This window comes from Falco naumanni, chromosome 3 (assembly GCF_017639655.2).
Source record: "Falco naumanni isolate bFalNau1 chromosome 3, bFalNau1.pat, whole genome shotgun sequence".
In the NCBI taxonomy this organism is placed as follows: Eukaryota; Metazoa; Chordata; class Aves; order Falconiformes; family Falconidae; genus Falco; species Falco naumanni.
In genome coordinates, this window is record NC_054056.1 from 101,942,705 (window position 1) to 101,955,923 (window position 13,219).

The 13,219-nt window shown below is 43.5% G+C and overlaps 1 long non-coding RNA gene across 1 annotated transcript; it reads right to left on the reverse strand.

The window, feature by feature from the left end:
* Window positions 1-382: 382 nt before the first annotated feature.
* Window positions 383-4,131, reverse strand: LOC121085793. The gene is made up of 2 exons (XR_005827193.1): window positions 3,970-4,131; window positions 383-2,519 (listed from the first exon to the last, which is right to left on the reverse strand). It is a non-coding gene; the product is annotated as an uncharacterized LOC121085793 (long non-coding RNA).
* Window positions 4,132-13,219: the final 9,088 nt, after the last annotated feature.

The window sequence follows — 13,219 nt, forward strand, 5'->3', positions numbered from 1 at the left end:
CAAAACCACCAGAAACCCAGACAGTTTTATGATTTTACTTGGGTGCTTTCCAAATACTACACAATCTTGTAGGAGAAACTGTTTTCTTGAGGAACGACCCATATATTTATATATCCAAGTCATCGGTTGGACCTAGAAGTAAAACCTTCTCAACCCAAATGCTATCTTTGTGCCTTATCTGGAGACAAAGGTGACAGAAATGTACATCTTGGGATGGGGATGAGCTATTCTTCTCCATTGACAGGCAAGAATTTTCTATAATGAATTCATAAACCTCTACGTTAATTATGTTTCACTATCTCTTAGGGCTCCTCATGTGGATGGATAAGATCATTCCGCATGAGATAATAGATTACTTTGATAAATAGATAGCTTTGCTGAATAAGAATGAACATTTTAATAAGGGTTTAGGCGAGTTTTCCGTTTGATTAATTTTGCAGTGACAAATGGGCAGAAGAGGTGTGCATAAACCAAACGGGCCATTCGAGTAATATAAGAATACAACCAACCTCTGTTCAAGAGTGGTTGGAGGAGAACCGTTAAACAAACTGGCCTAGATGCTAGCCTAGAGGCAAGCTTTCTGACCACCCTGGACACTGGGTGCTCAGCTCTGCTGCTGCACCCGAGGGGTGGCTGCAGCAGAAGAGTGGTGTCATCAGCGCTGAACTATGTCCTCTCCACCAGACTGGAACTGATACTGCTGGGAAAGTTTCACGTTGTTTATTTTTGCAGGAGGGATGTATTTTCCCTCCTTAAATCACTGCTGGGGACAATTATGTCAAAGTTGTGATCGCCAAGTAGCCCTCATTAATGAGTCTTGTGGTTAAAGGAATAGAGCAGTTACAAAGGTCTTGTATCAGATAAGAAAGAAAAATTCCCTGGGAAGGACTTCTGTTTTTTTCCAAATGCAGTGGCAGTTTTATATGAGATTTGTTTGTTGAAGTCTGCCATTTGTCTATCAAGGCTGTGTGGTTTTGTTCAAGGAAGTGATAAGCAAAGTCTGATGTATGCCGTCGATGCTTTTGCAGAGTGGGCAGTCTGTCTTTCCCTGATTTTCCATTTCTTGAGTATAGTTCTTCTGGCAACAGAGCAATGAATACAAAATCTCTTGTATAATTTTCCTGGCAGGAAGGAATAAATGATGTACTAATGCTTTGGCTCTTGAAGGATTATTAATTAACACACATGAATAACTGAATTGTGCTTCAGTAGAAGGGGAAAATACCATGGCAGATGATTCAGTTAATGTGGCCCAAATTATCTTACACCAAAATATTTATAAAATTAACCCTGATGAACTTTATGTGAGTTTAACCAGATCAGAGCCAGGACCATTGACCTCCAATTCTTCCAGCTTCTAGCTACACTTCAGTAGGACCCACTCAGAAGCGGTGGCCCAGAGGGGAGGAGCTACTCAAGTGCAAAATCTACTGCACATTTCAGATCCCTTTGCAACGAGGGAGCAAGGGAGATAGTAAGCTGACCTGACTTTCATCAAAGTTAATAGTAACCAGAAGGACAGACCCTTTGAGTCTGACCTGTGGCCAGGTTCTGACAGAAACCTCTGGGCAAACTCCTGAGAGCTGCAAGTAACAGAATGAGCAACACTGAAATTAGCCATGATTCTAATTTCTCTTGAAGAAGGTACTGCTATTTTTCAGTCAGTTTTAGTATCTGTATTAATAATACCACACAGTTGTTTTGCTATTTAAGGTTTGAAGTGATGGATTGCTGATGCTGCAGCTTTTCCCATCTCAGCAAAAAGGGATGTTTACTGTCATCCTTTCTCATGATAGAGCAATGCAAGGCACCCATATATGCGTAAAGGACAGTGTACCTTTTCACAAATCAAAGTAGAAGGACTTCCTCATGTAGACATTTTGCAGCTGTGGCTTTTAAAGAAGTATCTAGTTCTGCCTGTTTCCTGGTTAGAAAAACTGAAAGTAGGACTTTCCATTAAAGTAATGACAGCAGGAATTCAAATGTCATTATCATATAGTTTTAGATCAGCCCACTAATATCTACTGGCTTAAGTAAATGTTATTTATATTTGGGGGAAAACCTATGACAAATTGGACATGATGTCTTTCCAAGGGAAGATTTTTCTTGTAAGGTTTTCTGTTTGTTAGATCATCATCATTTTGTTTTTTTACAAACAAAACCAAACCAAACAAAAAACAGGACCCATAATTTTTCAACTGGAAAAGGCTAAGAAATCAAACCAGCCAAGAAATGGTAAGAAAACATTTCAGACATAAAGGCAATCAGAAAGCAGAAATTACTGGTAGTTCATGGACTTTTACGTAAAGTAGAGGAACGTGAATAAGATTAATAAACTACAAATTAAAAAGACACATTAACATGAGACATTGTGGGTGGTAGAACTTAGGTCTCTAGGAATCATCTTTTCACTAAAATAGAGTTTCATGTGAGTTCAGAGAATGTATTTTAGCAGTTGTGCTTGCAGCCTTTTGAAGACGGCATTTGACCACGGGTGTTCATTTTATTCCTTTGCAGTCCTGGAAACGAAGGACAAGGTACAACTTGAGTTCATAAGTATGTGTTGCATACCTAACCTATGTCACCTTGTCCCTTTTCTGTGGGTCAGTTTGTTTATGGGGAAATGGAAATAATGTTCTCATTCTTCACAGGAGTGTGGTGCTTCTTTCCATATAAAACCACCTTTACGATCTTCATACAGGCGGCACTTGAGAGTAAAATTGTACAGAGAAAGAGGAACATTTAGGGGTTGAATCCAGCTCACTGAACTTAGGCAGCTAACTTGTGGATAAACTTTGGAATCTAATACCTTTTAGCTGACAACACTGTACGGTACAGTGTACAGTACAGTTCACTGTACAGTAAACGGAGAGAAGCAGGTTTCTGAAGACCCCTGGGATGGAGATCTTCCTTGCTTAACAAAATGCATCTGTGTTAAGCAAGGAAGAATTTTCTTCTGCAAGCCTTCTGAGGCATCTCCTTTCTTCATGGACAACTTAGGCACTTAAGGAATAACTTTTTTTAGGTGCTAAAACTATAGCACAAATCCAAGGTTTCCTGGCTGAGCAGGATGGATCCTACCTAGTGTTTTCGCACTTACAAAGAGACCTGCTAAGTCTCTGAATGTTTGTCTGTGAGCTGGGTTGATTACAGCAGAGAAATGACAAGAAATGACACCTGGGGTATTTTTTTCTGGATTCGAAGCTCCGAAGTGAAAACATTTCATTTGAATATTCAAAGAAAGGATTGAAAAAAGAGCAGCCTGTTCTATTTGATTATCAAACTCTTCATTTCATAAGTGGTTGCTGCAATAAGCAAACTTTCCCTGTAATTGTGGTAGCGCACAGCCACCGCTCTCTCTAGCTGGTTGGCCCATTTGAGATGGGAGTCAAAGCATGCTGCCTGTTTTAGCATTTAATCCCAACAGTTTAGAACAACCACAGCCTTATAAGCATATAATTCATCTCAGTTCCCTGTGAAAGTTTTCAGGATTTTCATGGTCATCCCAGTTTTTAAAGATGGACTTTTCAGGCCACCAGAAGCTTATACCCCTTTGTACATCTCCTCTCCATATTTTCCACCTCCCAGATTAGATACTGTCTGCTGTGTTGCTTGTTGTAGAGGTCGATACAATCCAGCTTCTCACTTAGCCCTCTATTTAGAGGTCTATGTTGGCCAGTCTGGCTTTCAGCAGTGACGCAACTTTATTATAATAATAATGCATTTTAATTTATGGGCATCCACGCCTAAAGGATACCGGGCGTCTTAGCAAAACCAACTAAAAACTAAATGACAATAAACAAAGGCAAAAGGCCTATAAAAAGAGAGCTTGGAAGCCAAGAGCTTAAAATCTCTGCACAACAAAACAAGAAAGGAAATGAGAAAGTCAGAAGCCTTGCCTGCAAATGTGTTCTGGCATATGCGGGAGGCAGCGTTCCTGAGGCCAAGGAGGAGACCAGCTTTACTGACCTTCCAAGTGGAACGGACAATGACCAACACCATCAGCCTGAACTGCCGAGAAAGACACAGAGCTGCTGGAAGCGGCTTCCTCTTACTTTGGAACAAGGAACTTCATTGAAAAAGCCACGCTGTTCTTGAAGTTACATTGCCTCTTTTCACTTCCCTAAAAGGATCCACTGAAAAAGCATCTTCCCCTCTGGGTTTCCTTCCATTCGTCTGAAAAGATGGCACCTGTTCTCTCACATGGCTGCAATGGTCCTACAGCATTTGAGCTCAAATTGGCTAATTTTGATGAAAAACTCACTATAATTGCATACATGTAACTACGCTACACATATATAGCTAACTAGTCTGTATATACACTAACTACATCAGAACGCAAAGTAGTAGCTTGGAGAAAAATGCAGAAGGCATGTTAACTTAGGTTCGGGTTTGTCCCTTCAGCAGCTTTTCTAAATCAGTCTTATTATTTCTGTGCCTCGAGTGGCTGATCTGTGAAGTGAGGATGCTGATCTGGATCGGTGGAAAATACCATAGACATGCTAAGTCTCCTCTTGGTCACTTACCTCTGCTGGCAGCAAACCCCAGTCTTGGCATGGGTGTCTGCATTGAGGCACACTAACTAACCCCTTCTGCTCTGCCAGCCCCCCCCCCCCCCTCCCTGCCCCCAGCATCTTTTGGGGTACACTGCTTTTACCTGGGTCTATTCATACTTGAACAAAGCCCCTGACTGGAGGTTTTGTCCTCTCTTTGGAGGAGCTAATAGCAATTAAAAAACAAGTCTGCTGAAACAACTTTAAAAAATGGGGCTTTGGGTTTTTCAGCCTGTAATTACAGCATCAGTTCCCTTTTATGCTTCTAAATTACATAGAAGCAAGCTGCCCTGTTTTCTGATGTTTTATTATTTTAAATTACCCAGTGGCTTTGTGGGGAAAGAGTAAGTGAGTATTTTTGGTGGTGTTACACATGCGACGCCTTCCCCATTAGCTCTTGTGATTCTTCCTCACTCCCTAAGGTTCGCTTCAGGAGGAATGGAAATTAATTTGCTGCAAGAGAAAGGGTAATAAAGAATGTCCCCTTTGCATGATTTAGTCAGCTTGAAACAAACTCTTAAATCATGCACATCATTTTTAACAGAGGCTTTGCGTTAACCAGGATTAAGCAGGCTCTGTTCTTGCTTCAAAACAAAATTTTCCGGGTAGTCTTGCAGCACAATTGGCATGGGCCTTGGCACAAGGAATGAAATGGGGCCCTTGGGCCAGCCAGCCACAAATGTCACCCCCACCTACCCCTACGGCTCATCCCAGCTTGGCACCCACGCGCCCCTGCACACGGGCCTGGGTCCAGCTGCGTCACTCACGCAGGCGCTGTGGACTCCGCTGGATCCAGCTGTAGCCTGGAGCAACACGTTGGCGTGTTTTTAGAGGCTGCAGGGATCACTGATCCATCTTTCAACAAAGGTCAGCTACGTCTCAGCTTTCCCTGGAGCTCTTGCCTTCTGCTACAATTTTCCCTCCATCCCTCCAGTTTGAGAGCATGTGTCTTTCAGGTTTTTCCCCTTACACTAAGGACGTGGGTTTCAGCTGACTGCCCATGGCAGACTGTCTCACAGTTTGCACCAGCACTTGTCTCCCCAGGTAGTTGCACCGCCACAGAAGGGCTGGGTGGGGGTTGGCAATGAGATAGTGAAAAAAAATTCACGGTGCCTTTGTGTTTAAATACTTAAATCACTGCATCCAGAAAATGTTCCACCTGGGGATCTGCAGGCTTTTGGTAGAGCACATGGTGGGTTCCCTGAGCATCCATCCCACCAGTTCACCACACTGGGTACAATAGAACAGAATAGAATGGAATAGGCTGTTCCAGTTGGGAGGGATCTACAATGATCATCTAGTCCAACTGCCTGACCAATTCAGGGCTGACCAAGTAAACCCTGTTATTAAGAGCATTGTCCAAATGCTTCTTAAACACTGACAGGCTTGAGGTGCTGACCACCTCGCTAGGAAGGGAGTTCCTGTGTTTGACCATCCTCTTGGTACAGAAATGCTTCCCATGCCCAGTTTAAACCTCCCCTGGCACAGCTTTGAACCATTCCTATATGTCCCATCACTGGATACCAGGGGGAAGAGATCAGCGCCTCCCTCTCCATGTCCCCTCTCAGGAAGCTGTAGACAGCAATGAGGTCGCCCCTGAGCCTCCTTTTCTCCAAACTAGACAAGCCCAGAGTCCTTAGCTGCTCCTCACAGGACATTTCTTCCAGACCTTTCACCAGCTTTGTTGCCCTCCTTTGGATGCATTCAGGGACTTTCACATCCTTCTTAAACGGTGGGGCCCAGAACTGCCCACAGCACTCGAGGTGAGGCCGCACCAGCGCTGAATACAGCGGGATAACCACCTCTTTTGACGGCTGGTTATGCCATGTTCGATGCCCCCAAGGATGCGGGTGGCCCTCCTGGCCACCCAGGCACACTGCTGGGTCACGCTGAGCCTGCTGTCACCCGGCACCCCCTGGTCCCTTCCTGCCAGGCTCCTCTTCAGCCGCTCCTCAAAATTTATACTTGTCCTTGTGTTGTTCCATCCTAGGTGCAGAATCCGGTATTGAGACTTGCTGAATTTCATCCCGTTAATCACAGCCTGGTGCTCCAAGCTATCTAGATCTCCTTGCAAGGCAACTTGTTCCTCAGGAGGGCCAACAGCACCTCCCAGTTTGGTATCACCAGGAAACTTGCTACTGGTGCTTTCAGCTGGGCTAATGTGCATTCTACTGGGCTAATGGTGCATTCTGCTGGGCTAATGGTGCATTCAACTGGGCTAATGGTGCATAGAACTGGGCATTAAACATAAATCTGCTCCAACATGTGCTCATGCTGTCTGCCCATCTTCTTGAACCATGACTTCCCGCCATGCGTTTCCTGATTTTTAAAGCCAGTTCTTTACAGGCCTTTGTAACCAACAGGTTGTATATGACGTTGCTCAGATGCAATCATGGGCCCATAGCCATGAAATCGTGCCTATTCGTGATTTCTTTGCCAGCACGGGAAATGAGCAACGTAGGCCTGTCAAGTAAAGAGTCCTCTCAATTTACTGCTTGGTTCAAAGAAAACATGAAGCATTTCGGAGATTCTAATTTCTAAAGAATTTCTACAATAACTTGTGGATTAATATTTATTTATGGATCTGTAAACGCTTTGATTCATTTCTGCTGTTTTGTACCCAGGGTGTTCTGTTGTACCTGGAAGATGATCCAGCCAGACCACTGACTTTAATAAGGTCTAGGATTGTCTTTGGACCCCGGACTTGCCAGATGGCAAAAATAAACACTTTCCACCACTTTCATATTTTAATTTTCTTGGGCTATAACACACATTTGAATTTACAAAACCTACTAACTCGCTGATTCATGGGTAGACCTCTTTATTTTGTTAATTTTCTTTTGATTCTAAATTTACTTTTCTTTAGTTTATTGTACTCAGTTTGCAACAATAAGTGTAGATATAGAGTCACATACTCTTAAGTCTTGCTTCCTCACACAACTAGCTTAATGTTGTTTTGTTTCAGCCTCATAGAAACAATGCTGGATGAGAACTAATCCAATCTTTGTTACACACAGGTTGGGAAAATCTCATAGACTGTGCAATTCCATTTTTTATGGGATTATTAGGGTGGTATTATGAATGATATTGCACTGTGTTGAATCATATATTATTTGTAATGTGCTTTTGATTGCCTTTGTATGACTAGATATGTGGTTGGGCTAGTTTCATATATTTTGTTGCTGTGGAGTGGAGCAATAAAATGTGAAAGAAGCAATCATTCTCTACGGTATGTTTAAAAAAATCTGATTTTTTCTTTGAGATCCTCAAGGAAAAATCACTATTCTCTGCCCATCTGGTTTGCTACAGCAAAGAACAAATCCAAAACACCTTCAGGTCATTATGGTCCATTGTTGCAACACTGGGATTAAATATTGGCCCAAACATTAATTTTTCAGTCCCTTGTAGAAAACAAGAAATCAGAGAGAGGTTTCACAGCTGTAGGTAGAAAGAACATTTGAATTTTGGCCTACAGAGTTTGTAGAGGTGAGCTTCCCCCCAGGGTGGCCAGTGCCTCCATAACCCCTGCTCTGCAGAAAAGGGTGATTTTGGCTGCCCAGCCCAAATATCCATTCACACCGTGCCTGCATTCACCCTGATCTCACATTTCCATACCCTGGCACATCCCTAATGTGGGCATGGTGGGATGTAAACCTGCTGCACACCAGGGAGAGCAGACACAAGCAAGGCCAAACAGCAGTCCAGTCCTGTGGTGGCTCCACCAAGCATGGTGCTCACGGAGCACCTCAGGACTATTTTGGCTGAGCTGAGAATTTCATGTTGAAAAGGCTGTTTTTTGGGTAGTACTTGACTACTCTTCCTCATACTGATCCCAGGGGAGGTGGCACATGTGGGCAGGTTCTCTAGTGGCGATGCATAGTGCAGCCGTCTCTCTGGTGCAGGTTGATGGCCAATGTTAGAGAGGAGGCAGCTGGCAGATAAGAAATGTGGAAAGACAGATTTTCTGGGGAAATTTGGGTTAGTTTATCTGATTTACCACCGTTACCACAAATTCAGATTAGTTTATTCAGATTGTTGGGCCCGGGGATTTGATTGACAACTAGTGTTTTGGGAAGGAAAAATGAAGGAGGTGAGAGGGGTGAGGTGTGGGGGGTTCCTCTGGGCTTGGGGATGGGCTCTGTGACAAAGTACCTGGGCTATGGGCCAGGCAGGCAGAACGAACAGTGTGCTGGTGGGATGGGGTGAATGGGAAAATGAAGGGCCTGGCCAAGGCACCGGCAACACAGAGCACCCTCAGGCTGTGCAGGGAAATTCCTAGGGCTTGGACATCAGTATGTGGTGGTTCCCACAGCTCATGGTGTCCCCAGCATGGGGTTAAACAGAGCCAGATGGCACCAGCCCAGCTGAGGCTGGGGCACAGCTTGGAGACTACCACTGCCAGACACCATGCCTGTATGGAGCTGGGACACACGTCAACACCTGCCTGGTGAAGCCCGGGGGCTGCAGCTGCGCCACTGGCAGTGGCGATAGCAGGAGGGCTGAGTACAGCCCATAAGGGCAGCGTATGGGCTTTGATGTTTGAGTGTGCATTCTTCATTGTTCTGGATGTTTTCATGGCTTCTGCTTTTCCTCTCACCTTTTGCTGCTGAATTTGTGTCAAAGGATGCCGGAGTGAAGAGGACACGTGGCAAGCCTGGCAGAGAAAAATGCCTCCGAAGAACAGACATGCTTCTGGGGTCTGATGTGGAGCCACGTCTGCTTCTACTGCTGCCTGGAAATGTACATTATCTGGCAAAAAATAAGCATCTTTAGTGATCTTCCTTGAACTCACAGAAAAAAGGAACCCTGCCGTTCCCTCGTGATGCCCTGGACAATGAATTCTCCTCCATTTAACAGGTGATCTCTCCTTCTGTCCACACAAATATTTTAACTGTTTAGCTTTGTTAGACTTGAATAGTTCTAGTTTTGATGCAGGGACTCTACAAGATTCTTCTCTTCTGGTGTCTCTACAGGGTGGTGACACCTGCGTGGGTGTTGATGGGATTCTTGCCATTTTTCCCACTTGAGTTAGGAACCAAACAATTCAAGTAGGACATCATGGTAGGAATCAGGACAGAAATTATGAAGATCCTTTACTTCATATCTCTGTAGCTTTAATCTGGCTTGGCCAGGTCCAGGCATCACAGTTGGAGGCAGCAGCTGTGGTGTCACCTTCAATTTAGCTTCTTAAAACTGCATTACCAGCTGGATTATGTGATTCTTCAGGACTGATGCAGGTAGCCCCAGGCATAGCTGGGCAGCAATTGCTCGATACTGGCCATAGGTTAGACACCATTTCCCTAGAAGTTAAAAAGTTGTGGATCTGATGAGAAACTGAATGGGATGTGGAAAGGAAAGAAACTGTATCTGTGAGAGGGCATTTGTCTAATGGGGATTCATACAATTGGGAGGTGGGGTGGGTGGGTGGGAGAGGGCAGAAAGCCGACTGCCAAAGATGCTGGAGGATAGGAATGTACAAAACATTAGCAGAAATATTTTTATCCCCACTCTGTTATCCCATGTTAATTCTGGGTTCCTTTTCCTCCTCGATAGCATTCCTTCTGTTTATAGGTAGGCTTAGAGCTTGTGAGGGGGGAAGTGTAGCTGGTTATAGTGGCTGGGGAAAATAACTAATTTTTCCATGCATCTGGGTGGAGTTTTAGGGTGTTTGTTCATTTTAATAGAAACCCCTTGGTATTTGCACCTGTCTGTGGTTATTGACAACAGGCTGAACACATAAAAGTCATGAGAGATGTTCTGTTCCTTCAGCCTCTCTGGTAGAGAAAGGAAGTGTGGAGCTCGGAGCCGTGCTATGCTGCCACCTGCAACATGAAAAACCATGCAAATAACTTCCCTTTCTGGGGTATTCTACTCCATCAGTTGCATTCAGAGTTACTGTATAACGCATGCATATGTCTTTGAACATTCCTTAGTTAATAGGCAAGCTGAGTAACTCGGCTTCAAAGTCAGTCTCACATTGGGTTCAGTAAGGTTAAAAGCTTGCCATATCCTCTTCCACCATGGTTAAGTGCAGGCATCATGCAATGCAAGAAAAGGAAATTATATGAGTAGGAGATGATGCTGTTACAGGTGTTTTAATCTAAAAAGGAGGGCTTTCTGAAAAAAGGATGAGGCAGGTCAGATACATTATTAACACAACACCTCTTCCTCTTCCTTTAGGGTCTTACTGCAATGATTTCAGTAGCACTACTGGTGACTTACAGTGAAAGCATAACTAAGCCCATTTGTATTTCAGGACATACTGTGAAAGAGGGTATTTATTCATGTTTTGGGGATGCAGCTTCAAATAGCAGTCTCCTTGCAATATGAAAATCAATCATTGTTGCATATGATGTGCTACCGAGAAAACCAGCATTACTCTCCATTATAGTTCTGAAATACAGTCTAAATTGATGTGCAGACCAGTATCTCATTGCTGACGGAAGCCATGGAGTGGGAGAAATTGTTGCCTGGTGCCAGGAACATCTCTTGATTCCAGTGTGGTCCAAGTGTTCCCAGAAAGATGCACCTTCTGTATCTTTCCAATGAGAAGATTTGGGCATGCTATGCAATCGAGAGAATCAGATGGACGAAATAAATGCTTTCTTCCTGGCAGAACAGATATTTGTTTTGCAGGATGGCTCAAACCGTGACTTTGTCATCGCACCTTCATGCAGTAGTAATTTGCATAGTCTGTATAGACTATGTCCACCAGTTTTGACTATCAAGAGGACGAAGGAGAAATATGTGGATAGCTTGATTTTTCCAGACTTACAGAAGTAACAGAGCTGTCAGCAGCTCACAAAATGGTTTTATTGGTTTCCTTCTTGCTGTAGCAATTCTGTTCTTTCAAAGATTCAGACAAAATGGATGAGATAAACAGAAGTCACAAAGGGAGGATCAGACAAATGAGTGAAAGCAGGAAATTGCCGAAGACTCCAAGTCATTGTTTTGAATCTTCTCAGGAAACGAATATTTATGTCTACCTTCAGCTTAACAGCTGGCTGCAGGACCCACTTGCTTCTCTGTGTGTTCAGGTATGGATATTTTAAGGAGATAATGCAGTGGGCAATATGGTGGAATCAGCAGATTGTGTAGCCCTTCATGCTAAAGGAAAATTTTGTGGTGGTGAGCAGATGGATTATCATTTGCATGTGAAGAAAATGTAATAAGTTTCTGTTTTGCTGTTGTAATAAACAGCTCTGCAACAAGCTATTTGTGCTCTGGGCAGGCATGTGGTGCTTGACAACAGGAATGAGTACTGTACTTGGAGCTGAGTACAGTAGTAAAAGTGTGAAAGGTAGCATCATGGACTCAGGATGGTTTGGTTGTTGGAAGAGCTGACTGAATTATCTTTTGGAAGGAGCTAAGAAGTGTGCACACACAACCAACTCAGACTGAGACGGGCACAATAAATCAAGCCATGCTACGCTTCTTGAGGGCATCTCAATGAACATCACTATTAATTGGCGGCTGTGCCATTAAGTTCAATTAGTTTTAAATAAGTTCTTTGTGAAACATGATGTTTAAGGACTTCCTGACTAAAAATGAAATGTTAGTAGCATCAAGACCGACATAAAAGTTTTGTTATCACGAATACACCTAGCCCTTGGCTCTCAGAGTATCCTGTTTCTGAAGTCTTGCGTTCTTGGGCAGGAGTAATTTCAGCTGTAGTCTTTTGGTTGCTCACTTGAGTTCTATTCTTGCTTAGAAAAGACATTAAATTCCAAAGTGGTAAGTGCATGGTGGGCACCATCAAGGAATATTGGGGAAGGCTATATTGGTAGTATAGAGATGTGTTAATACCATCACTTTGCACAGCTGAGACATTATGTTGCGTGCTAGCCATGCCCACAGCGGTCTGTTAATCCAGAATTATAGGAGGTGCTGAATTTTTTTTAATGTTCTTTACTGAAATGGACTAACATAATTCAACACCTAGGAACCTAAGGAACACCTGTGAGATGTGGCAGACTGCAGTGAAGTCTGCATTTTGTATTCTGACCATGGACATGAAGCTTGTTCTTCCCCATTGTAAGTGCCTTCGTGCCGCGTTATTGTCTTTCTTCAGTTAGGGCTTTTTCAATCTCTCCTTTTGGAGCTATTTTGCTTTATACCATCAGTGGCATCTTTCTTGGACTCAAGAACTTGACTCTGGATCTCTCACACCCCAGGTATGTGCCTTGACAAAAAGGCTGTCATGGAGACTGAGCAGGCTGTTTTCACTGGAAATTCTAGGTAGGCACTGCAAAATTCTTTCTGGGGAAGCTGGCATGTCTGCTCCCACTGAAATAGGCTGGTTTTGACAAAAAATTTCTAACAAAATGGAAAATTCCATGCTGGTCCTGTACTTGCAGAGATGCTGCTTAAGTGCAGTTTGCTTGAGTAGACAGTACAGTAGTGCCCAGCACCTCAAGAAAACGAGAAGAAAAAAAAAATCTCCCAACCCAACCCCAAAAAAACCAAAATGAACGTGTGGTGCAGACAGCATCCATAACATGCAGAACCAAGAGCATTGTGGTCAACCAGCAAGGTAAAGTGACAAGTCACACTTCTGTCTGAACTTCATGCTCATTTCTGATGAACAAAATGACATACAGTGTTGGTCTGTTCCCACCTTTTATTTTTTCCAGGGATCCCTTTACAACTGTTTGGTAACCAGATCC